Below are 27682 nucleotides of genomic sequence, written 5' to 3'. Positions count from 1 at the left end.
GGATACTCTAGTGAAAACGTAAAGTGGATTCTTAATTTTGTTTGGTGTGAAAATTTTGAATAATTAAGTTACTGGATGCAATGTAGTAGTCTAGTTTACTCTAGGCTATTTGGAATCTGAATCAACCTACTGAACTAGGCCTATACGATCTTATTGCTGATCTCCATCCCGACATAATCCATCAAGTTAGGTCTGACTACTAGGGTACCATTCATTCAACATGCCTTGTTGACATTGGTGAACTGACTTATCACATCATTAGCAGCCTACTGTTGACATACAGCTATATCAAGCAGACAGATCGAGAACTGATAATTAACAGACTGATAAAGAGTAGTAGGCCTAACAACTTTCTGTAACATAACTTTCTTTCTCATGCCTTGATCACACCGACAGCTTCAATGCATTTTGGTACACCAGAAGTACATTCATTTCCAATGGAATGCTGCGTTTGCATTGCAGCATTGGGTTGCAGTTGCAGTGTGGTGCACGTGTCGGATTTGTCAAACATAAGCATCATATTGTATGAATAGACAGCTTGACCTAAATGGTAGCAGAAGGTGAATACTGAACTTTTATTTAACACATATCCAGATGATTATGCGTACTATTTTGCGAAATGATACTGTAGGTGTGATCGAGGCGCAAGTTAAAGTAGACTAAACGCTGTAGCTAACTACTTTCATCGTAATGACGCCTAACACGAAACCCAAACCGGCTGCGCGCGCGCATAATAAAAAAATGATTATAAACCAACTTTGGGAAAAGGTATAGTCCTAATGAACATTCTGTAAAAGTACATCTGATGTCAAATATGGACTATTAACTAGAGAGCCCTTTAGCTAGCTAGGTTGCACATAAAAACAATGTATCAAATATCAATCAATTATGGTATTAAAGGCTTTAAAAATGTACTTGAATTTAGCTTACCTGAGATAAACCGCCAGGCGTTCAACTGGGCTGATCGACTCCCGGTAGTTGGTATCAATCCGGGCGATCCTGGCTCCAACCATCTGGAGCAGGTGATCGAACTGGCTTCGGTCCAGACGAAAGTAACTTCGGAATTCCTCTCCAAACAGTCGAAGCTCTTGAATGAGACGGTGGAACTCCCCTGCCTGCTTTCGGGATTTTAACCATCTCTGGACCTACACAGACCTTCGCTTTCGGCGGGGCTGGTTCCGGCCCAACAGCGCGATCAAGACCACCTTACTCAACATTGGTCTCATTGTTGAAAGAGCTACTCTGCTATCTAGACTATTTATTATAGCATTTTGCTCAAACTGCATTTGAGGGAAATTATATTATAGGCTCTCAACAATTAATTTGTAGACGTCATCGAATAAATAATATACTTGGAAAATAAATGAATAAAAAATGTTAAGAAATTCTACAGTCAAACTGTTTTTATGTTATCCCACATTTTTTTTACAGGATATATGTGCGCAACAAAAATTCAACATTCACATTTTGCTACTTTCTGTCAAGTCTACGCATACAATTTGATGCATACGTTCGATAAATCCAACGTATTGTAATGAAACAGCAGGGAGCAGGTCTCGAACCCTCGACCTTCTAGCAACAGCAAGCTAGCTAAATAGGACACATTAGCTAGCAAGTGCCAGCTAGCCAAATTGCCATAAATGTTTAATGCTTGCGACCTGTCCCCAAATTAATATAATTGGTTCAGTTTGTTTTGATATTTGAAACTGGTGTCGTGATCTCGTTTGGTGTGGGGGGACAAAAACATTTATGCACGATGGGCCGCACGCGCGCAGCCGGTTTGGGTTCGGTGTCACACATCAGTGGTGTCAACGGACGAGGAAGTGGATCTCTAGAGTGTTTTGGCTCAGCTCCAGCTTCAAACAGTTGATTCAAAAACTACAATGTGCCAACTAGAAGTCTATGTTGGTGCATTTTAGGGTCGTTTTTTGTACCAGTGTACTTTGACCTCAAATTGCGTGCATGGTAAGCAAAATACGTGCAGGTTGGCAGGTCTACAATACGCACATTTAAAATCTGTTTTAAAATATTTGACTCCATTATCCAACCAATCCTTCTGTATGGGCAGTGAAATATCAGTCCCACTATTACAGTCAAAATATACATCATGGGACAAAAACACCCACAAACTCCAGCTGGAATTTTGCAAAAACAATGTAAATGTACAAAGAAATTCTACAAACCAGCATGCAAGGCAGAACATGGAAGGGTTCCTCTTCTACTGCCCACTGAAAAAGGGTATGCAAATTATGGGTACACCTAGCCCAATCAAATGAAGGGTCATACAAGCCCAGAGCATTTTGGTCACAAATGTCTCTGCCCAGAGAGTGACCCCTTAACAAAACTGGCACAAAAACCCTAGATTGACATTAACATGAACTATCTGGCCCCAAGGGTAAAACTTAGACAGTTGGAGGTGAGTAATAAGAATGTGGACATCGACAATTGGCAGAGTGAGGTTGAAGGTCAGAGAAAGATGGGATGCTATCGAACACTGGAATACTTAACTTGTATAAAAGACCCCAAAACAAAGGAAAACCTTATACAGAATTAGTCATCATTGTCTGGCAATTGAAACAGGACGCCTTCAAAAAACACAGCTGGCCAGAGAGGACACACACTGTCATAACTGTGTGTCAGGAGAGATAGAAAGTGAAGAACACTTTATTTTCTTCTTCCCCAAATTCACAATGAAAATGTCTACACATTTTACAGAACAATCAAACAAAGAAAATACGTATACTTTTGGGGGAAAGGTTTGTGATAGACTTGGCAGCACAATGTCACAACTTGCCACAAGTTTCTTCATGTATTAACATTACAGTATATAGACAATATATAGTGCATTCGGGAAGTAAATCAGATCCCTTGACTTTTTCCACATTTTGTTACAGCCTTATTCTAAAATGGATCACATTTTTCCCCTCAATCTACACACAATACCCCAGAAAGACAAAGCAAAAACTGTTTATGGGAAAAAATTAAATATTTGTAACCGATGTGAAATGGCTAGCTAGTTAGCGGTGGTGCGCGCTAATAGCGTTTCAATCGGTGACGTCACTCGCTCTGCGACCTTAAGTAGTTGTTCCCCTTGCGCTGCAAGGGCCACGGCTTTTGTGGCGCGATGGGTAACGATGCTTCGTGGGTGACTGTTGTTGATGTGTGCAGAGGGTCCCTGGTTCGAGCCCAGGTTGGGGCGAAGAGAGGGACGGGAAGCTATACTGTTACATATTCATACCCTTTACTTTGTTGACGCACCTGTGGGCAGCGATTACAGCCTCGAATCCTCTTGAGTATGATGCCACAAGCTTGGCACACCTGTATTTGGTGAGTTTCTCCCATTCTTATCTGCTTATCCTCTCAAGCTCTGTCAGGTTGAATGGGGAGCGTCAATGCACAGCTATTTTCAGGTCTCTCCAGAAATGTTCAAATCGGGTTCAAGTTCAGGCCATGGCTGGGCCACTCAAGGACATTCAGAGCCTTGTCCCGAAACCACTCCTGCATTGTCTTGGCTGGGTGCGTCGGGCCAATGTCCTGTTGGAAGGTGAACCTTCACCCCAGTCTGAGGTTGAGCGCTCTGGAGCAGGTTTTCATCAAGGATCTCGCTGTACTTTGATCCGTTCATCTTTCCCTCGATCCTGACTAGTATCCCAGTCCCTGCCCCTGGAAAAACATCCCCACATTATGATGCTGCCACCACCATGCTTCACCGTCGGGATGGTGCCAGGTTTCCTCCAAAGGTGACACTTGGCATTCAGGCCAAAGAGTTCAGTCTTCGTTTCATCAGACCAAAGAATCTTGTTTCTCATGGACTGAATCCTTTAGGTGCCTTTTGGCAAACTCCAAGCGGGCCGACGTGCCTTTTACCAAGGAGTGGCTTCCGTCTGGCCACTCTACCATAAAGGCCTAATTGGTGGAGTGCTGCAGAGATGGTTGTCCTTCTGGAAGGTTCTCATCTCCCCAGAAGAACTCTGGACCTCTGTCAGAGTGACCATCAGGTTCTTGGTCACTTCCCTGACCAAGGTCCTTCTTCCTCGATTGATCAGTTTGGCCAGCTGTAGGAAGTGTCTTGGTGGTTCCAAACTTCTTCCATGTAAGAATGATGGAGGCCACTGTGTTCTTGGGGACCTTCAATGCTGGAGAAAAGATCTGTGCCTCGACACAATCCTGTCTCGGAGCTTTACAGACAATTCCTTTGACCTCATAGCGCATGTTAGAGCAAAAACCAAGCTATCAGCTGTGGGACCTTATATAGACAGGTGTGTGCCTTTTCCAAACCATATCCAATCAATTTGTACCACAATTTACCACAGGTGGACTGCCATCTACTTGTAGAAACATCTCAAGGATGATCAATGGAAACAGGATGCACCTGAGCTCAATTTCGAGTCTCATAGCAAAGGTGGTCTGAACACTTAGAAATAAAAAAATGCATACCTCATTTATGTAATACATTTTTGAACATTTCTAAAAACCTGTTTTTGCTTCCTCATTATGGGGGATTGAGGGGAAAAAATGTTTTTAGAATAAGGCGGTAACGTAACAAAATGTGGAAAAAGGGGACTGAATACTTTCCAAATGCACTGTAAATACCACCTATCAATTTCATTTTATAATTTTATTTTTATGAATTAGATTCTGAACGTTGACCATTATTACATTTTTGTATTAGATGTACAAAACATTAAGAACACTTTCCTAATATTGCTTTGGCAAAATGTTGTTATTCATGCCATTAAAGAATATTGAAAGTGTGTGAGGGAGAGCGAGGGAGCGCGAGGGAACGAGAGCAAGCGAGTGCGAGACCAGTTCAAACATACTGGGCTGACTCAGTTTTAAGCATAGCAGCAGGCAGGGCTGGCCTCCCGAAAGTATCCTGAGTGAGTGTGTGTGGGTATGCACACGTGTGCCTTCACTATGTATGTATGTATGTATGTATGTATGTATGTATTTATGTATGTAATACACACACACAGTTGAAGTCAGAAGTTTACATACACCTTAGCCAAATATATTTAAACTCAAGTTTCATAATTCCTGACATTTAATCCTAGTAAAAATTCCCTGTCTTAGGTCAGTTAGGGTCACCCCTTTTTAAGAATGTGAAATGTCAGAATAATAGAGTGATTTATTTCAGCTTATATTTCTTTCATCACATTTCCAGTGGGTCAAAAGTTTACATACACTCAATTAGTATTTAGTAGCATTGCCTTTAAATTGTTTAACTTGGGTCAAACGTTCTGGGTAGCCTTCCACAATAAGTTGGGTGAATTTTGGCCCATTCCTCCTGACAGAGCTGGTGTAACTCAGTCAGGTTTGTAGGCCTCCTTGCTCACACATGATTTTTCAGTTCTGCCCACTCATTTTCTATAGGATTGAGGTCAGGGCTTTGTGATGGCGACTCCAATACCTTGACTTCGTTGTCCTTAAGCCATTTGCTTTGGAAGTATGCTTGGGGTCATTGTCCATTTGGAAGACCCATTTGCGAGCAAGCTTTAACTTCCCGACTGATGTCTTGAGATGTTGCTTTAATATATCCACATAATTTTCCTCCACATGATGCCACCTATTTTGTGAAGTGCACCCTGCAGCAAAGCACCCCCACAACATGATGCTGCCACCCCCGTGCTTCACGGTTGGGATGGTGTTGTTCGGTTTGCAAGCCTCCCCCGTTTTCCTCCAAACATAACAATGGTCATTATGGCCAAACAGTTCTATTTTTGTTTCATCAGACCAGAGGACATTTCTCCAAAAAGCACGATCTTTGTCCCCATGTGCAGTTGCAAAACGTTGTCTGACTTTTGTAATGGAGGTTTTGGAGAAGTGGCTTCTTCCTTGCTGAGCGGCCTTCAAGTTATGTCAATATAGGACTCGTTTGACTGTGGATATAGATACTTTTGTACCTGTTTCCTCCAGTATCTTCACAAGGTCCTTTGCTGTTGTTATGGGATTGATTTGCACTTTTCGCACCAAAGTACGTTCATCTCTAGGAGACAGAAAGAGTCTCCTTCCTGAGGGGTATGACTGCTGCGTGCTCCCATGGTGTTTATACTTGCGCACTATTGTTTGTACAGATGAACGTGGTACCTTCAGGCATTTGGAAATTGCTGCCAAGGATGAACCAGACTTGTGGAGGTCTACAATTTTTTTTTCTGAGGTCTTGGCTGATTTCTTTTGATTTTCTCATGATGTCAAGCAAAGAGGCACAGTCACCTTAGTGTATGTAAACTTCTGACCCACTGGAATTGGGATACAGTGAATCATAAGTGAAATAATGTCCGTAAACAATAATGTTGGAAAAATTACGTGTGTCATGTACAAAGTAATGTCCTAACCGACTTGCCAAAACTATAGTTTGTTAACACGAAATTTGTGGAGTGGTTGAAAAACTAGTTTTAATGACTCCAACCTAAGTGTGTGTGTGTGTGTGTGTGTGTGTGTGTGTGTGTGTGTGTATGTACTCATCATAGTACTCAGACAGGCCCCCCCCCCGGTCCAAAACCAGGGCCTCACATCCGGGTAAAAGGTGAGGAAGGAGGGTGTGGGAAAAGGTGATGGAGAGCGAGAAGACAGAATGAAATGGGTTAAAAAGGGACAGGAGAGATAGAACAAGATGGAGCTGGAGGGACGGAAAGACTATGGTAGAAGCGAGAATGAATGAACAACAAAAAAGGGAGAGAAAGGAAGTGAGGAAGAGCAAGAGAGAAGGAGAACAGAGAGAAGACTTGCAGCCCTGGCCCAGGCAGCCAGGCTGAAGGCCTCAGCCCTGACCAACCCATCTGTCACAAAGGTTATGATTAGCCGGACAGGGCCCTTTCTATATAACACACACACACCCACAGAGAGAGAGAGAGCGAGAGAGGCCGACCATTTGTGAAATAGAGGTAGAGATTGTGAGAAAGGGGAGCAAAGAGGGAGACCAAGAGTGGGAGTGAGAGCGAAACATGATAGCTCTTCAAGCACTGCCTTGCAGCAAGAAGCAGGTGTCATTCAATCATTCAACAACGGAAACAGGCACGTTGATGGTACGTGCTTGGCTGTGTGGAAGGGCTCATAAGCCGAGCAGGAAGCCATAAGTCATAGCTACCTTAGTCACACAATGTGGACGGGACGCATACCTTTCCACAGCATTATAACCTTCTATATGTTGGCTGCATCCGCATAACAGAATAAATAATTAGGATGCTCAAATGAACACGCTAAAAAGTTATTCTCATATGCATCACTGTTGAGGCTCTCTTTGTTCCAATGGGAGCTAAAAGGAATAAGTGAAGTCACTTAACAACTCTTATCCGCCTCTTAAGAGAACAGTCGAGCCAAATTAAGAGTGTACGTGTGTTGGCGCCATCACTGCAAGTGTGTGTGTGTGTGTGTTTCCCTTCTTGAAGTTCCATTTATATTTATGACCTCTAATCCTGTTCCGGGTGTTGGAAGTAGTAGCGTCGGGCTATCTATTGAGCTCAGCTGGACATACAACAAAGTGGGAAACACCTGCTTCTGTCAGTAGCCCTTGAGCCGGCAGGCCTGCGTCCTCTCTCTCGCTCTCTGTGTGCGAGTGCGTGTGTCTCCGTGTGTGTGTGGTCTCCTATTGTTCATCCAGTCACGATCTACAAACTTTCACGACGCGCTTTCCACACAGGAAACGGAAACGCGTCATTGCTACCTAAAAGTAGTATCCCTTTACGTAAAAGTGTGATACATCCTTTTCCCCTGTAACATTTCTGACTAGAGTGCTTTTCCAGAGAGTGACAACGCACATGATGCTATGCATGTGTCCATTAGTGTAGTGGTGCATGGAGAAGTGGGTCAACTCAAATTTAGCCAAAAATGTTCCATGAGTTGGGATTATGGTTCATTGTTTACCTAGCTAGCTAGCTACCGGTCTTAACAAAAGACTCCACTATGCAAGTTACCATTTCGGGTGCGTTCATAAATTCAGTCTGGCCATCTACTCCGATTTCAGAGCACTCGTCTGAGTGTGCCTGAGCGTAGAATAACTGATGAATTTACAAATGCTCAACACCCGTTGAATATGGACAGTGTCAGTAAACTTCAGCAAAGAAGCATAATTCAATTGTTGCCAGCAGCACAGTTACAATCACCAACGCTCTGGATAACCTGAAAACAGCCTAACCAGTCTTGCTTGGGCGAGTAAAATGGTCAGAGTTTGGGTGAGGGCTAAAGCTTAAGAGGGTATGAATGATGCTGAATGGGGGTAGACAAAGAAGAGCTTTCCAGTAGGTTCCAAAACATTCAAATGGCCATTTTCTCAAAAGTGAGGTTACAAGTTTATCAACTTTCAAAGCAGAATTATTTTCCCATTGTTCCTCAAATACAGTGTATACCATTTTATAGCGCTGTCTCTGCTTTTATACATCATAAAAAACACAACTTGCTACACAAGACCCAATTAAGGAGGTCGGTCACAATTGGGTTGAGGTCTGGTGATTGTGGAGGCCAGATCATCTGATGCAGCACTCCATCACTCTCCTTCTTGGTCAAATAGCCTTTACACAGTTGGGTCATTGTCCTGTTGAAAAACAAAAATGCAGTCCCACTAAGCGCAAACCAGATGGAATGGCGTATCTCTGCAGAATGCTGTGGTAGCAATGCTGGTTAAGGACTCCCGAGTGGCGCAGCGGTCTAAGGCACTGCATCTCAGTGCAAGAGGTGTCACTACAGTCCCTGGCTCGAATCCAGGCTGTATCACAACCGGCCGTGATTGGAAGTCCCATAGGGCGGCGCACAATTGGCCCAGCGTCGTCCAGGTTTGGCCAGGGTAGGCAGTCATTGTAAATAAGAATTTGTTCTTAACCTCTCTGGGCTAGGCGGGACGAATTCGTCCCACCTACGTAACAGCCACTTGAAGCCTGTGGCGCGATTTTCAAAACCTTAAAAATCCTATTACTTCAATTTCTCAAACATATGACTATTTTACAGCTATTTAAAGACAAGACTCTCGTTAATCTAAGCACACTGTCCGATTTCAAAAAGGCTTTACAACGAAAGCAAAACATTAGATTATGTCAGCAGAGTACCAAGCCAGAAATAATCAGACACCCATTTTTCAAGCCAGCATATAATGTCACCAAAACCCAGAAGACAGCTAAATGCAGCACTCACCTTTGATGATCTTCATCAGATGACAACCCTAGGACATTATGTTATACAATACATGCATGTTTTGTTCAATCAAGTTCATATTTATATCAAAAACCAGCTTTTTACATTAGCATGTGACGTTCAGAACTAGCATACTTCCGGGGAATTCGCTAACATTTTACTAAATTACTCACGATAAACGTTCACAAAAACCATAACAATTATTTTAAGAATTATAGATACAGACCTCCTCTATGCACTCGATATGTCCGATTTTAAAATAGCTTTTTGGTGAAAGCACATTTTGCAATATTCTAAGTACATAGCCCAGGCATCACAGGCTAGCTATTTAGACACCCGGCAAGTTTAGCACTCACCATAATCATATTTACTATTATAAAAGTTTGATTACCTTTTGTTGTCTTCGTCAGAATGCACTCCCAGGACTGCTACTTCAATAACAAATGTTGGTTTGGTCCAAAATAATCCATCGTTATATCCGAATAGCGGCGTTTTGTTAGTGCGTTCCAGACACTATCCGAAATGGTAAAGAAGGGTCGTGCGCATGGCGCAATTCGTGACAAAAAAATTCTAAATATTCCATTACCGTACTTCGAAGCATGTCAACCGCTGTTTAAAATCAATTTTTACGCCATTTTTCTCGTAGAAAAGCGATAATATTCCGACAGGGAATCTCCTTTTCGGCAAACAGAGGAAAAGAAATCACAAAGGCGGGGGCGGTCGGGTCACGCGCCTAAGCCCAGTGTCCCTTGATCGGCCACTTGAGAAAGGCGATAATGTGTTTCAGCCTGGGGCTGGGATGACGACATTCTTTTTTTTCCCCAGGCTCTGAGCGCCTATGGACGACGTAGGAAGTGTCACGTTAGAGCAGAGATCCTTAGTAAAAGATAGAGATGTTAAAGAAGTTCAAGAAATGGTCAGACAGGCCACTTCCTGTAAAGGAATCTCTCAGGTTTTGACCTGCCATTTGAGTTCTGTTATACTCACAGACACCATTCAAACAGTTTTAGAAACTTTAGGGTGTTTTCTATCCATATGTAATAAGTATATGCATATTCTAGTTACTGGGTAGGAGTGGTAACCAGATTAAATCGGGTATGTTTTTTATCCAGCCGTGTCAATACTGCCCCCTAGCCCTAACAGGTTAACTGACTTGCCTAGTTAAATAAATTAAGTGTGCCTTGAATTCTAAAGAATCACCGACAGTATCACCAGCAAAGCACCGCCACATGGCGGTTGGAACCTAAATTCTCAAATTTGGACTCAACAGACCAAAGGACAGACTTCCACCGGTCTAATGTCCATTGCTCATGTTTCTGGGCCCAAACAAGTCTCTTCTTGTTAATGGTGTCCTTAAGTAGTGGTTTCTTTGCAGCACTTCAACCATGAAGGCCTGATTCACGCAGTCTCCTCTGAACAGTTGATGTTGAGATGTGTCTTATTTGAACTCTGTGAAGCATTTATTTGGGCTGCAATTTCTGAGGCTCGTAACGAGAGAAGCACGATATATCGGTAACCATATCGGAATCGGCCGATGTCTAGTTTAACGCCCCCGATGTGCAAAACCGATGTCAAAGCTGACGTGCATACCTATAACGTAGGTAAAATATCCTGTCTTAGGTCAGTTAGGATCACCACTTTATTTTAACAATGTGAAATGTCAGAACAATAGTAGAGAATGTTTTATTTCTTTCATCACATTCCCAGTGGGTCAGAAGTTTACATACACTCAATTAGTATTTGGTAGCATTAAATTGTTTAACTTGGGTCAAACGTTCCGGGTAGCCTTCCACAAGCTTCCCACAATAAGTTGGGTGAATTTTGGCCCATTCCTCCTGACAGAGCTGGTGTAACTGAGTCAGGTTTGTAGGCCTCCTTGCTCACACATGCTTTTTCATCTTCGTCCCCATGTGAAGTTGTAAACCGTAGTCTGGCTTTTTTATGGTGGTTTTGGAGCAGTGGCTTCTTACTTGCTGAGTGGCCTTTCAGGTTATGTCGAAGTAGGACTCGTTTGACTGTGGATATAGATACTTTTGTACCTGTTGCTTCCTCCAGCATCTTCACAAAGTCCTTTGCTGTTGTTCTGGGATTGATTTGCACTTTTCGCACCAAAGTACCTTAATTTCTCATTCCTGAGCGGTATGAAGACTGCGTGGTTCCATGGTGTTTATACTTGTATACTATTGTTTGTACAGATGAACATGGTACCTTCAGATGTTTGGAAACTGCTCCCAAGGATGAACCTGACTTGTGGAGGTCTACAATTCTTTTTCTGAGGTCTTGGCTGATTTATTTTTATTTTCCCGAGATGTCAAGCAAAGAGGCACTGAATTTGAAGGTAGGCCTTGAAAAACATCCACGGGTACACCTCCAATTGACTCAAATGATGTCAATTAGCCTAACTGAATCTTCTAAAGCCATGACATCATTTTCTGGAATTTTCCAAGCTGTATTAAAGGCACAGTCAACTAAGTGTATGTAAACTTCTGACCCACTGGAATTGTGATACAGTGAATAAGTGAAATAATCTGTCCGTAAACAATTGTTGGAAAAATTACTTGTGTCATGCAGAAAGTAGATGTCTTCACTGACGTGCCAAAACTATAGTTTGTTAATAAGACATTTTTAGAGTGGTTGAAAAACAAGTTTTAATGACTCCAACCTAAGTGTACGTATGTAACTTCCCACTTCAACTGTATATGTTGTAATGACGCTACATAAAATTATATACTATATGTGCAACACAGTATTCCTAAACTAGCCCACAATATCTTCTGTGTGGATCGAGCAGTCAACAAGTAGAGCAATCATTTGAAAAAGAGTAACAGTATTTCAGTGAGACAACTCAAAGGCGAAATCCATTAAAGCCAAGATAATGGAATTCATTGCCCTTGACAGTCAACCGTTCTCTTTCGTGGGTGATGTTGGCTTTCACGACTGGTCGAGCACCGGTACACACTATCAAGTGCGCTATTTTTCAGATGTTGCCCTACCGCAGTTGCACAGTAATAGCGTCACTGCTATTAGCTTCACAACATGCATACTATGGAACGCCGTTTGGGTCTTTGCGTGTCAAAAAAGATAGTAGCACTGTCAAAGCTGTACAAAAAAAGTTTGCAAACAAGGAAACACCGGCCACGAACAATGTGTTTACAATTCCGCGTTGGTAATACAGCATCATTTGTTCAACCGCAACTTCTGGGGTAGCTAGCTTTAGCTTGGTACTTAGCTGGCACCAATACAACCAGCCTGAAAGCAATGACCAGTAGAACCTGCAGTCATTTTCATTATTCTTAGCAATGATTTAGGAATCCTTGTTAGTAAGTATTAGCTAGGTTGCCACTTGTTGTTCGCCTATTGAACTTCAGTTTATTAAAATAAATAGCGAGTCAGCAACTTAACCCTGTTGCCCAAAGCTAACGTTATAAGCAGCCAGCTAGCTTCATCTGGCTAGTGAGGCTCGACCGCACCGGGTTGTGTTGTGAAGCTAGCCACAATAAGGATTAGGCACAATAGTGGAATTTGCCTTCAAAATAAAAGTCATTGACAGTAATGCAAATTCATAAATATAATTATGCGATACTTTTATTTTGAAGGCTAACCGCAAAGTCCACTTATGGCTAATCCTTATTGTGGCTAGCTTCACATAGATGGGTCCGACCACCACTCATCAAATAAGAACGGTCTTATAAATTAGGGTTATTTTAGATGACACCTAGCTATTTAGTTAGCTAGCTAACTATAGCTACTGAAACAGATGTGTTATTTGACGTGTATCTTTTTTGACACGCAAAGACCCAAACGGCGTTCCATAGAAATCCTGGTTGAGAATGAAACTGAACAACGAAACAGCAAAGCAAAGTAAGTGAAAGAAATGTTTTGATTATGTTTTACTGGTAACGGGGACATGCATAAATGCCAACAAAATAAATTTTTGGTCAGTGTAGTGTGTGTGTGTGTGTAACCTTCATTTAACTAGGCAAGTCAGTTAAGAACAAATTATAATTTACAATGACGGCCCGGACGACACTGGGCTGATTGGGAGTCCCATAGTGCGGCGCACAATCACGGCCGGATGTGATACAGCCTGGCTTCGAACCAGGGACTATAGTGACACCTCTTGCACTGAGATGCAGTGCCTTAGACCGCTACGTCCGTGTGTGTGTGTGTTAACTATTTCACTGTACTAGAATGATTAAAAGGCTGCTAAAATTGTAAATATCGGTTATCGGTACATTTGGCAAGGAAAATAATGGATATCGGTTTCAGCCAACAATTTCATACCGGTACATCACTACTGGTAACTCTAATGAACTTATCCTGTGCAGCAAAGGTAACTCTGGGTCTTCCTTTCCTGTGGCGGTCCTCATGAAACTGGCTCTCATCATAGTGCTTGATGGTTTTTGCGACTGCACTTCAAGAAAATGTTCCAGATTGACTGACCTTTATGACTTAAAGTAATGGACTGTTTTTCTTTGCTTATTTGAGCTGTTCTTACCATAATATGGGCTTGGTCTTTTAGCAAATAGGGCCATCTTCTGTATACCACCCCTACCTTGTCACGTCACAACACAACTGATTGGCTCAAACGCATTAACTTGTTATGGATAGGGGGCAGTATTTTCACGGCCGGATAAAAAACGTACCCGATTTAATCTGATTATTACTCCTGCCCAGAAACTAGAATATGCATATAATTATTAGCTTTGGATAGAAAACACTCCAAAGTTTCTAAAACTGTTTGAATGGTGTCTGTGAGTATAACAGAACTCATATGGCAGGCCAAAACCTGAGAAGATTCCAAACAGGAAGCGCCCTCTGACCATTTCTTGGCCTTCTTGATCATCTCTATCCAAAACAAAAGATCTCTGCTGTAACGTGACATTTTCTAACGCTCCCATAGGCTCTCAGAAGGCGCCAGAACGTTGAATGATGACTTTGCAGGCCATGGCTGAAAAACATTAGCGCATTTGCTAAGTGGTCGATCTGAGAACAATGAGACTGGTGCGCGCGTGCACGAGACGACTCCATGTTTACATTTTCAGTCTTTGAACGAAAACAACGACTCCCGGTCGGAATATTATCGCTTTTTTCCGAGAAAAATCACATAAAAATTGATTTTAAACAGCGTTTGACATGCTTCGAAGTACGGTAATGGAATATTTTGACATTTTTTGTCACGAAACGCGCCGGGCGCGTCACCCTTCGGATAGTGTCTTGAACGCACAACAAAACGCCGCTATTTGGATATAACTATGGATTATTTGGAACCAAACCAACATTTGTTATTGAAGTAGAAGTCCTGGGAGTGCATTCTGACGAAGAACAGCAAAGGTAATCCAATTTTTCTTATAGTAAATCTGAGTTTGGTGAGTACCAAACTTGGTGGGTGTCAAAATAGCTAGCCATGATGGCCGGGCTATTTACTCAGAATATTGCAAAATGTGCTTTCACCGAAAAGCTATTTTAAAATCGGACACCGCGATTGCATAAAGGAGTTCTGTATCTATAATTCTTAAAATAATTATGTTTTTTGTGAACGTTTATCGTGAGTAATTTAGTAAATTCACCGGCAGTGTTCGGTGGGAATGCTAGTCACATGCTAGTCACATGCTAATGTAAAAAGCTGTTTTTTGATATAAATATGAACTTGATTGAACAAAACATGCATGTATTGTATAACATAATGTCCTAGGAGTGTCATCTGATGAAGATCAAAGGTTAGTGCTGTATTTAGCTGTGGTTTTGTTTTTTGTGACACAGATAATTTTACAAAGAAAGGGTCCAGATTGACAAGCCCAGCTGATTTGTAGGGGTCCAGATTTTGCAGCTCTTTCAGAACATCAGCTGAATGGATTTGAGAGAAGGAGAAATGGGGGAGGCTTGGGCGAGTAGCTGTGGGGGGGTGCAGTGCTGTTGAATGCAGTAGGGGTAGTTAGGTGGAAATCATGGCCAGCCGTAGAAAAATGCTTATTGAAATTCTCAATTATAGAGGGCTTATCGGTGCTGACAGAGTTTCCTATCCTCAGTGCAGTGGGCAGTTGGGAGGAGGTGTTCTTATTCTCCATGGACTTTACAGTGTCCCAGAACTTTTTAGAGTTTGAGTTGCAGGAAGCAAATTTCTGTTTAAAAAAGCTAGCCTTGGCGTTTCTAACTGCCTGTGTGTATTGGTTTCTAACTTCTTTGAAAAGTTGCATATCGCGGGGGCAGTTCGATGCTAATGCAGAACGCCACAGGATATTTTTGTGTTGGTTAAGGGCAGTCAGGTCTGGGGAGAACCAAGGGCTATATCTGTTCCTGGTTCTAAATTTCTTGAAAGGGGCATGCTTATTTAAGATGGTGAGGAAGGCATTTAAAAAAAATAACCAGGCATCCTCTACTGACGGGATGAGGTCAATATCCTTCCAGGATACCAGGGCCAAGTCGATTATTAAGGCTTGCTCGTTGAAATGTTTCAGAGAGCGTTTGACAGTGATGAGTGGAGGTCGTTTGACCGCTGAACCATTACGGGTGCAGGCAATGAGGCAGTGATCGCTGAGATCTTGGTTGAAAACAGCAGAGGTGTATTTAGAGGGCACGTTGGTTAGGATGATATCTATGAGGGTGCCAGTGTTTGCGGCTTTGGGGTTGTACCTGGTGGGTTTATTAATAATTTGTGTGAGATTGAGGGCATCAAGCTTGGATTGTAGGATGGCTGGGGTGTTAAGTATGTCCCAGTTTAGGTCACCTAGTAGCACGAGCTATGAAGATAGATGGGGGGCAATCAGTTCACATATGGTGTCCAGAGCACAGCTAGGGGCCGAGGGGGGTCTATAGCAGGCGGCGACGGTGAGAGACTTGTTTTTGGAGAGGTGGATTTTTAAAAGTACAAGTTCAAATTGTTTGGGTACAGACCTGGATAGCAGAACAGATCTCTGCAGGATATCTCTGCAGTAGATTGCAACACCACCCCCTTTGGTCGTTCTATCTTGTCTGAAAACGTTGTAGTTAGGGATGAAGATTTCAGAGTTTTTGGTGGACTTCCTAAGCCAAGATTCAGACACAGCTAGGACATCCGGGTTGGCAGTGTGTGCTAAAGCAGTGAATAAAACAAACTTAGGGAGGAGGCTTCTAATGTTAACATGCATAAAACCAAGGCTATTACGGTTACAGAAGTCATCAAAAAGAGAGCGCCTGGGGAGTAGGAGTGGAGCCAGGCACTGCAGGGCCTGGATTCACCACTACATCCCCAGAGGAGCAGAGAAGAATGAGTATGAGGGTACGGCTAAGAGCTATAAGAATTGGTTGTCTGTGACGTCCAGAATAGAGAGAAAAAGGAGCAGGTTTCTGGGGGCGATAAAATAGCTTCAAGGTATAATGTACAGACAAAGGTATGGTGGGATGTGAATACAGAGGAGGTAAACCTAGGCATTTAGTGATGATGAGAGAGATAGTCTCTAGAAACATCATTGAAACCAGAAGATGTCATAGCATGTGTGGGTGGAGGAACTGAGAGGTTGGATAAGGTATAATGAGCAGGGCTAGAGGCTCTACAGTGAAATAAGCCAATAAACACTAACCAGAACAGCAATGGACATTGCATATTGACATTGAGGAGAGGCATGCTTAGTCGAGTGATCAAAGGGTCCAGTGAGATTCAGACAGCTAGCCGGGCCATAGGTAGCAAGCTGGTGGAAGATGGAGGGAGGTCTGTTTTTAGCCACTTCGTGCGTTTCCGTCTGTGGGTTAGTGGGGTTCCGTGTGGAAGGGGGGACCAGTCCAAGTTGGCAAAATAGTTAGTTATAGTGGCCCAAGAAAAGTGTCCGATAGACCTATTCAGATCGCAGCCGATAAGACCGCTAACGATTAGTGGGCCGCAGATGGGCGATCAGGTTACGTCGCGACGGAGGGGCCAGTTGGATAACTCCCTCGGGCAGATAACGTCGGTGGTCCAGTCGTGAAGGCCCGATGGGGCTCCGCATCGGCAGTAAAGCGGGTCAGGATAGGTGATTGTAGCCCATGAGACACTTCAGCTGGCTAGCTCAGGAAAAGCCCACGAGTGGCTGACGGAACTCTTCAGCTGGCTAGCTCCGGAATAATGTGTGTTAATTCCCGGACCGACGTTGCCAATGGTCATGAAGCTGGTTGGAGAGAATGCAAAGCTTTCATCAAGGCAAAGCTTGGCTACTTTGAAGAATCTCAAATATAAAATATTTTATGTTTAACTTTTTGTGGTTATTACATCATTCCATGTGTTTTATTTCATCGTTTATATGTCTTCACTTATTTTACAATGTAGAAAATAGTAAAAATAAAGAAAAACCTTAAATGACGAGGTGTGTCCAAACTTTTGACTGGTACTGTGTGTGTATGCATGTATGTATGTATGTATGTATGCATGCATGCATGCATGCATGTATGTATGTATGTATGTGTGTATGTATGCATGTATGTATCCCAAAAAAATCTAAATCGTGTAGAGCAGCTGCCCAAAAACACTAGACTCCTCATCCTGGACAGACAGCTGACTGAGTTGCACACTTGGTTCCAGGAGGATCAATATGGAATAATGAGAGCAGCAGCAGCCTGTTTGCCAGGGTCTAAGACTTTTGCACTAACATAATCACTGCTTGCCCCATGTGATCACCAATCATATCCTGGTTAAGGATGCTGAATGAACTGTGTTAATTCAGCAACTGTGTCAAAAGCAGGGGAGGTCAGGAATTCCCATCACTTATTGAAGTTCTATACAGCTTTTTTGTTTTTACAGCTTCTTTATTACATATACATACACTTAACATAAAGTTCACATTTACCCTGTGTTCTGTGTTAAATTATGCTATGTGATTACACTAATTTTCACTTAAATATGTTGGGCATTGGTATAGCAGAGGTTATATGCAGGTATACACTGTATACCCACTTTCTTTCAGTGCACATTGCACTTACTCACTTCTCACCGAATCTTATCAAAGTAGTGTATTGGAGGTATACGCCATATCAGTTATGTAGTACAAGAGAAATCATGTACAAAGTAGCCTACACAATTCCTGTGAAACATTTGGCAGTATGGGTTTGAAAAGTGCGAGTGAAACCATAGCATATGCGTATATTATTCAGCACCACACAGGCAGGTAATGCGGCTTGGCCGGTGCTGGCTGAGCACATCGAAGCCGGATCAAAGATTTCAGCACCGGACAGCTCCGCACTCCACTCTGTTCTCTGACTCCTGAATTCACATTCATAATGAGAATTGTACATTTATTCCCAAGTCTCATGAGTTATACAGTTTAGCCTAGCTGCTTTATTTTGCTTCTCAATAGAAGAGCTTTAGGGACATGCTATGAGGTTTAGGCCAGGGCCCTGACTCGATCCGGTAGCGATCACCTTTTCCCCTATAGACAAAATAGCCTAGGCCTGCAGAAATCATGTGGCAAAGACTTTAGCCTAGTAAAGTCCTACAACAATAGTAATATGTGGAAACCGTGGTGTGTGGCATTTAATATAGCCTAAACCTTTTTTTGTAAACCATAAATATCCTCTAGCATAACGCACAATACAGAGATGAATCAGCCTTCAGCTGCTGTGAAGTTAGGAACTCAGAGTATCCTGTTCTCATGTATTGCGCCACCACAAAAAGCGGTTCCTTTTCTTACCTCTGCGCTTATCTGGTCCCTTTGCCTAACATATCAGCCATAAGGGCTAGGCCTATTATTTAATTCTGGATACCATGGTGGATGTATTTCGCATTTACATTATTTTAGGTAACTCAAATGTTTCCACACACGGTGTCTTTCATTTGCCAGACAGGCCGTTTGGGAAGTCTTTGGCCAATGTAGAGTATTACCCACTTTTCCATGCTCCACAACTACACCACTGATGTCTGGGTACTTTGCTGGAAAATGTTGCCCCAGTCACTTTTACTCAGGCCCAACCACACAGCAATTTCTACCTGCGCCTCTGCTATAACGGTGTTTTGCTTTTTAGCTCTCCTAGCTATAGCAAGCACACCTGTAGTTGCTTTGTTTAGAACACAGCCCTGCATCCCCACCATCACACAATTACTGTTTACACAATCCAAAAACAGCCCATTATAAAATCACAATCTGGGTCAGGTGGGCGTCATTTGAAAGCTTATTTTATTGCCAACATGACTAATAAGATTATAAAATATGATCTTATTGTGTTAGGCTTTCACAGGGCAATTCAGTGAAACAGATCGTAATTTTGGTGCGCATAGAAAGGCGTGCATTCAGGTGCATTCTCCGCAGCGAATTTTCTTCACAATAGACAAAAATGGGCTCATCATTATCAGAACACCACAGAGTATGATGCAATGTTATCTTGGAACTGTAAATCAAACAGTGATAAAGGCTGACACCGTATATAACATGAGTTTTATGATATGGAAATGTGAAGTGCAATAGATAGATAGAGTCATCTTAATTTACATTTTCCACTCAGACAAACAAAACATTTTGCAGAAGTTGCCCACTTATCGGGAGGGATGGATGCAACTTCTTGTCACGTGCTCAAATTCAGAACGGCTTTCAGTCAAAACCTATACAGTGCTGTGAAGCAAAGAGCCTGAGCTCTGTCATTTATAGCATGTTTCTGTACATTTTCAACCCGTATAGGGGTACAAGTGTAAAGGGCTACCACTTCTTCTCAAGTGCGTTTTCAGAAAGGCGGCGAGAGGATGCAAGGAATCAAGAAACAATGAGAAAGAGCCAAAGTCAACTCATTTGTATTTATTATGGATCCCCATTAGCTGCTGGCAATGCAGAAGCTACTCTTCCTGGGGTCCAGCAAAATTAAGACAGTTTATACAATTTTAAAAAACATTACATTCACAACACACCGTGTGGCCTCAGGCCCATACTCCACCACTATCTACAGTACCAAATCCATGTGTATGTATAGTGCATATGTTATCGTGTGTGTGTGTGCCAATGTTTGTGTTGCTTCACAGTAACCGCTGTTCCATAAGGTGTTTTTTAAATCTAATTTTACTGCTTGAGTCAGTTACTTGATGTGGAATAGAGTTCCATGTAGTCATGGCTCTATGTAGTACTGTGTGCCTCCCATAGTCCGTTCTGGACTTTGGGACTGTGAAGAGACTTGTGGCATGTCTTGTGGGGTATCATATCCTCTGCTCTCCCCACTCCTGTCCACCGTCACCACTAAAAGTCGCATAGATCACTTCCTCACTCCATTTTGTTTACAAAGCTCTGCTGAAAAAAAACATCCAACCTACCCGACTTCACTGTTAAAATGTAAAAATATGACACACCAAGCCCGTTCACAGAGATGGTTAACTCTCAAGGTTGCACTAGTCCGTCCCCCATTTTTTGGGATAGACTACAAAACTAGATCTTGACTCTCTGGTGGATCTAGGGTAGTTTAGGACTTTAACCTCTATGGGCTAGGTGGGACGCTTGTGTAATCCCGTGGCGCGTTATTCAAATTCCTCAAAAATGCAAAACCTTCAATTTTTCAAACATATGACTATTTTACACCATTTTAAAGATAAGACTCTCGTTAATCTAACCACACTGTCCAATTTCAAAAAGGCTTTACAACGAAAGCAAAACATTAGATTATGTCAGCAGAGTACCCAGCCAGAAATAATCAGACACCCATTTTTCAAGCTAGCATATAATGTCACAAAAAACAAAACCACAGCTAAATGCAGCACTAACCTTTGATGATCTTCATCAGATGACACTCCTAGGACATTATGTTATACAATACATGCATGTTTTGTTCAATCAAGTTCATATTTATATCAAAAACCAGCTTTTTACATTAGCATGTGACTAGCATGTGACTAGCATTCCCACCGAACACTGCCGGTGAATTTACTAAATTACTCACGATAAACGTTCACAAAAAGCATAACAATTATTTTAAGAATTATAGATACAGAACTCCTCTATGCACTCGATATGTCCGATTTTAAAATAGCTTTTCAGTGAAAGCACATTTTCCAATATTCTCAGTAGATAGCCCGGCATCACAGGGCTAGCTATTTAGACACCCAGCAAGTTTAGCACTCATCAAAGTCAGATTTACTATAAGAAAAACGTTATTACCTTTGCTGTCTTCGTCAGAATGCACTCCCAGGACTACTACTTCAATAACAAATGTTGGTTTGGTCCAAAATAATCCATCGTTATATCCAAACAGCGGCGTTTTGTTAGTGCGTTCAAGACACTATCCGAAAGGGTAAATAAGGGTGACGAGCATGGCGCAATTCGTGACAAAAAAATTCTAAATATTCCATTACCGTACTTCGAAGCATGTCAACCACTGTTTAAAATAAATGGCATAAAAATTGTTCTCATAAAAAAGCGATAATATTCCGACCGGGAATCTGCGTTTAGGTAAACAGACGAAAGAAAATAAAGCATTCGGTCGACTCGGGCACGCGCCTAAGCCCATAGTACTCTGATCGGCCACTTGCCAAAAGCGATAATGTGTTTCAGCCAGAGTCTGCCTCGATATCGTTCAGCTTTTTCCCGGGCTCTGAGAGCCTATGGGAGCCGTAGGAAGTGTCACGTTATTGCAAAGATCCTCAGTCTTCAATAAAAAGAGCCAAGATGAAACACTACTTGTCAGACAGGCCACTTCCTGCATGGAATCTTCTCAGGTTTTGGCCTGCCATATGAGTTCTGTTATACTCACAGACACTATTCAAACAGTTTTTGAAACGTTAGGGTGTTTTCTATCCAAAGCCAATAATTATATGCATATTCTAGTTACTGGGCAGGAGTAGTAACCAGATTAAATCGGGTACGTTTTTTATCCGGCCGTGTCAATACTGCCCCCCAGCCCTAACAGGTTAATGTCAACTGTGTTGTATAATTTGTATTTGTGGTGTTTGAAGCTGTAGTGTTGATTCTGTAATGTGTAGTTTATTTTATTCGATTTTTAGTGATAATTTCAAATTGTTGTATTGCTGTCCAAAGGGCACAATTGTGAATGAGACCCTGGTCTCAACGGGTTCCCCTGAAAAAAATAGTTAAATAAAATGTAAAAAATTAAACCCCCTGGCAATGGGGAGGGTCTAGAGCTGAGCCGTAGTAACCAAACAAGTCTGTGCAGTGACTGTAAAATCAATAAGATAGGGGGGAGCCGCACTCCCTGACTGCAATTCTAGCCTACAGTACCTGTTGGAAGCTGCCCCTTTGGCGGACTACGTACTTGTGTGACTCATAATGTCATAGTTGCAGGTATGCCCGGAATGTGAGCCTAAAGTCTGGTCCGATTGGAGAAGCCCCAGAGCTCTATTTAAGGAAATGGCTGGGGCCCATTCCGCCTACACTCTGTACCCCGACTAGCTCCCTTCCTCAATCATTTGGAGAAGAATGATTATTTTCCTCTCTGGAAGAGAGCCTGATTTCCGTACCTGCTGAGAACAGAGAAAGTTAAAGTAGTCGGATTCCTCCGCTGAGGTTAGATAAACACGCAGGTCGGTCTATGTGTGTGCGCGCACCACAGGAGGTTGGTGGTACCTTAATTGGGGAGGATGGGCTCATGGTAACAGCTGGAGCGGAACTAGTGGAATGGTATCAAATACGTCAAACATGGTTTGATGCCATTCCAATCGCTCCGTTCCAGACATTATTATTATGAGCAGTCTTTGACAGATGTTCCCTTTCAAGGGCTGGCTACTATGGCAATACCCAGTGTTTCCCCTATATTCATTTAGCAGCGGCTGAAAAATTGTTGCCCCCACTCCAAAAAATGATTAACACAACTTCAGTGTAAACTTAAACAACTAAAACCAGATATACAGTATGTAGAACATTTTATGGAGCTGTATATATTTTTTTATGAGATCATCTTTGTGAACAAACAATCACCAATTAGAGCTAGACAGTCATGGAAAATCTAAAATTCCAAAAATGTCATGGTGACCCAATTGATTTTGTTGTAATGTTTGAGTCACTCAAATGGCATAAGAACACAGCACAAGCCATGGCAAAATGTGTAAATTGCAGGAAATTAAATAAATACATTTTAAAAAACTGTATAATTCTCTCCGCCCATGGCTAAATGTGTACAATTGCAGGAAACTAGCTTTAAAACTGCAGATCACGTTCTTCATTTAACCCCATCACATTATTTTTCACACGGCTAAGGGCTGTTCTTAAGCACGACGCAATGCGGAGTGCCTGGACACAGCCCATACCACAAACCCCCAAGGTGCCTTATTGCTATTGTAAACTGGCTACCAACATAATTAGAGCAGTAAAAATAAAACGTTTTGTCATACCAATCAGCATTCAGGGCTCGAACCACCCAGTTTATAATTACAATTATATAACTGGTGGGTCTAATCCTGATTGGTTAAAACCGCATTCCAGGCAGTGTCTACTCCACAAGTTACCACCGGCTAAATCTATGACGTTAAAATGCCTATTTACTCTGTTCCATCAGACTGCAATCCACTGTCTCATCAGCCCAGCCAGGCAATTTATGAAGTTGATATCCACTATAAAAAGCATCTAGACATGATCTCACATCTTTTAGACTAACATTTAGTTTTCAACAGCAGAAATTTGTATAAACCTTGCTGTCTGAATTTGAATATTGAAACAATGTCAGAGAGACAATCGCATAGTAATGAACGTGTCGGGATGAGAGACATGCAGGCAGCTTTTCTTAGCCAGTCGAAATGATCAAATCAGGATTTGTATGGATATATACACAAAGAAATATATCAATTGAAAACAGATAAAACAAAGTGCAGCTAGTTTGCCGTCTTTCCAGCATCAATTTGAAGTGATCATGTTAACTATATTGTTGGCTAGCACTCAAACAAGTGTCCTGACGAGAGAGAACATTTTCTATTCCAGGGGAAATCGCGTCTTATTAATGCATTGTTATGGATTTATCCAAATAAATGTCACCAGAAAACAGCTTATGCAAATCCAGCTACTTTGTTGTAATTCTGGCTGCACTTTGATGTGACTGTAAGTTAGCCATAGTTGGCTAGCTAGCAAGCAAGGGATAAGAATGTTACCAGCCAGTATGGCAATAGAACATTTAGAACGAACGACTGGGATATGTTCCGGGTAACCTCTGAGAATAACATTGACGAATACGGTGAATTAGTTCATCAAGAACTGTATTGGAGATGTTGTACCCACTGGCTATTAAAATCTACCCAAACCAGAAACCGTGGATAGATGGCAGCATTCGCGCAAAACTGAAAGTGCAAACCACCGCATTTAACCATGACCTGACTGGGGAAAAAACTGAATACAAACAGTCTTGTTATTCCCTCCGTAAGGCAATCAAACAGGCATCAGTACATTTACATTACATTTAAGTCATTTAGCAGACGCTCTTATCCAGAGCGACTTACAAAATGGTGCATTCACCTTATGATATCCAGTGGAACAACCACTTTACAATAGTGCATCTAAATCTTTTAAGGGGGGGTTAGAAGGATTACTTTATCCTATCCTAGGTATTCCAGTAGAATAGTAGTAGTATATAGTATAATAGTAGAATATCCAGTAGAGAGACAGAGTGGAGTAGCAATTCACGGACACCGCTGTTCTGCTTCAGGACAAGCTAAACCCCTTCACCCGCTTTGAGGAGAACAGTGCCACCGACGCGGCCCACTAGCAAGGACTGTAGGCTCTCCTTCTCCGCGGCCACCGTGAATAAGACATTTAAGTGCGTTACCGCTCGCAAGGCTGCCGGCCCAGACGGCATCCCTAGCCGCGTCCTCAGAGCATGCGCAGACCAGCTGGCTGGAGTGTTTACGGACATTCAATCTCTCCCTATGCCAGTCTGCTGTCACCCACTTGCTTCAGGATGTCCACCATTGTTCCTGTACCCATGAAAGCAAAGGTAACTGAACTAAATGACTATTGCCCCGTAGCACTCACTTCTGTCATCATGAACTGCTTTGAGAGGCTAGTTCAGGATCATAACTTACCTGACACCCTAAACCCACTTCACTTTGCTTACCGCCCCAATAGATCCACAGATGATGCAATCGCCATCGCACTTCACACTGCCCTATCCCCATCTGGACAAGAAGAATACCGATTGAAGAACGCTGTTTTTTTTACTACAGCTCAGCATTCAACACCATAGTCCCCTGAAGCTCATCATTAAGCTCGGGGCGCAGGGTCTGAACCCCGCCCTGTGCAACTGGGTCCAGGACTTCCTGACGTGCCGCCCCCAGGTGGTGAAGGTAGGAAACAACACCTCCACTTCACTGATCCTCAACACAAGGGCCCCACAAGGGTGCGTGCTCAGCCCCCTCCTGAGACTTAGAATTACTGGCCAGTATAATAATGGACTACTAGTCACTTTGTTTACATACTGCTTTACTCATCCCATATGTATTATATTCTACTGTATTTTAGTCAATGCCACTCCTACATTGCGCAATCTAATGTTTGTATATTTCTTAATTCCCTTATTTTACTTTTAGATTAGTGTGTATTGTTGTGAACTGTTAGATACTACTGCACTGTTGGAGCTAGGAACACAAGCTTTTCGCTACACCCGCAATAACATCTGCAAAATATGTGTATGTGACCAATGAAATTTGATTTGGGTCGCATCCATAGATCCCGAACAAAAAGACTGAACGACTGGGTCACATCTCTGTCAACCGAACCAATAGAACGAATGACCAGCCGGCTTAGGTAGCAACACTAGATTCATGTTGGGACTATATCTTGTGGAAGGATGAAATAGTATGAATAAATTCAGAAAAATAACATTTATTTGAAAATATGTAAATAATTATTTGAATATGTTGGTAACCCGTTGTGTAAAAGTGATAATGCCCATCAAGCCAGTGTTTGAGGATATATTGGCAACAACCCCCGTGCCAATATATCCTCCAAACTCCGGCTTCGAGGGCATTATCACTTAATCACACAACGACGAGAGACCAGACCGGAGCCTTGTGAGTCACTCACTGTTGTGCAGCACGTATCAGGTGATCTAGTTACAGTATCATATTTGAGAAGAAACAATCACTAAATGTTTGCCAGCTGGATATCTTATGTAAGGGATAATCAACAGGAGTGGAACTAACATTTCACGGAGTTGCCTTATTTTAAAGATCCCATAGAGCACCGAATTGATTATGCCTTTTGTACCATGGCTATAATTTAACACATTTACCACTAGAAATGTGCTCAAAGTCCACTGAAGTAGCTAGTAAGTTTACTAGACAGCTACAGTGGTTGCCTTGGTAACTAAACAAACATACTTGCTAGCTTAGATAAACTAGGACTGATGGTTTGGTTGCTATTATGAAAATCGAATTCAACAATGGCAATCATGTTTCCATTTCGACTTTTTCTTTCAAAAGCAGCTCAGAGTTCCTTATCAAAATGTTATTTGAATAGACTAAAAACATAACCTGAGGACTAACAATGAGAGAGAACAAACAATATTATTAGCCTATAGAAAAATCAAATGACAAGTTCTCCAGAGTCCAATGAACTTGTGGATACCATTTTTATGTCTGTGTCTAGTGTGAAGCATGCTAGCAGATACCAAAAGACTTCGTCATTGGGCTGGTAAAAAATCTGCGTGGCTGGTAGATTTTTTATTATAAACTGGGTGGTTCAAGCCCTGAATGCAAATTGGCTGACAGCTGTGGTATATCACACCATTTACCACAAGTATGACAAAGCATTCATTTTTACTGCTCTAATTACGTTGGTAACCAGTTTAGAATAGCATTAAGGCACCTCGGGGGTTTGTGGTATATGGCCAATATACCACGGCTAACGGCTGTATCCGTTACCTCTGTGCCACTAGAGATCCTGGTTAGAGTCCAGGCTCTGTCGCAGCCGGCCGCGACCGCAGACCCACGGGGCACAATTAGCCCAGCGTCGTCTGGGTTAGGGGAGGGTTTGGCCGGCAAGGATGTTCTTGTCACATCGCGCACAAGCGACTCCTGTGGCGGGCCAGGCGCAATGCATGCTGACACGGTCACCAGTTGCACAGTGCTTCCTCCGACACATTGGTGCGGCTGGCTTCCGGGTTAAGCGGGCATTGTGTCAAGAAGCAGTGTGGCTTGGCTGAGTTGTGTTTCGGAAGACGCACGGCTCTCGACCTTCACCTCTCCCGAGTCCGTTCGGGAGTTGCAGCGATGAGACAAGACTACCAAATTGGATACCATGAAATTCAGTAGGAAAAAAATGAAAATTGGTTAAAGTACAACTTAAGTAGTTTTTTGGGGGTATCTGTACGTTACTATTTATATTTGACAACTTTTACTTTAACTCCAAAAAATTAGGTACTTTTTACTCCTTACATTTTCCTTGACACCCAAAAGTACTTGTTACATTTTGAATGCTTAGCAGGACAGGAAAACGGTCTAATTCACGCACTTATCAAGAGAACATCCCTAGTCATCCCTACTGCCTCTGATCTAGCAGACTCACTAAACACAAATGCTTTCTTTGTAAATTATGTCTGGGTGTTGAACAGTGCCCCTGGCGATCCGTAAATAAAAAAAACAAGAAAATCAAGTCTGGTTTGCTTAATATAAGAAATGTTTAATGATTTATACTTTGATACTTAA

General features: G+C 42.2%; 1 protein-coding gene across 5 annotated transcripts in view; it reads right to left on the bottom strand.

Moving 5' to 3' along the window:
• LOC106602955 (protein Smaug homolog 1) overlaps positions 1-27682 on the bottom strand; it is a 92396-nt gene that overhangs the window by 49177 nt on the left and 15537 nt on the right. The window contains exon 1 of one of the 5 annotated variants that reach the window (XM_014196040.2): positions 931-1184. The exons of the other annotated variants lie outside the window; for them this stretch is intronic. The gene's annotated coding sequence lies outside the window, so the exon portion shown is untranslated. Of the gene's footprint in view, positions 1-930; positions 1185-27682 lie in introns of those variants that run through there. 5 annotated transcript variants of the gene reach the window in all.

The sequence above is a fragment of the Salmo salar genome, chromosome ssa01 (genome assembly GCF_905237065.1).
Source record: "Salmo salar chromosome ssa01, Ssal_v3.1, whole genome shotgun sequence".
In the NCBI taxonomy this organism is placed as follows: domain Eukaryota; kingdom Metazoa; phylum Chordata; class Actinopteri; order Salmoniformes; family Salmonidae; genus Salmo; species Salmo salar.
This window is presented reverse-complemented; position numbering and strand designations above follow the sequence as displayed.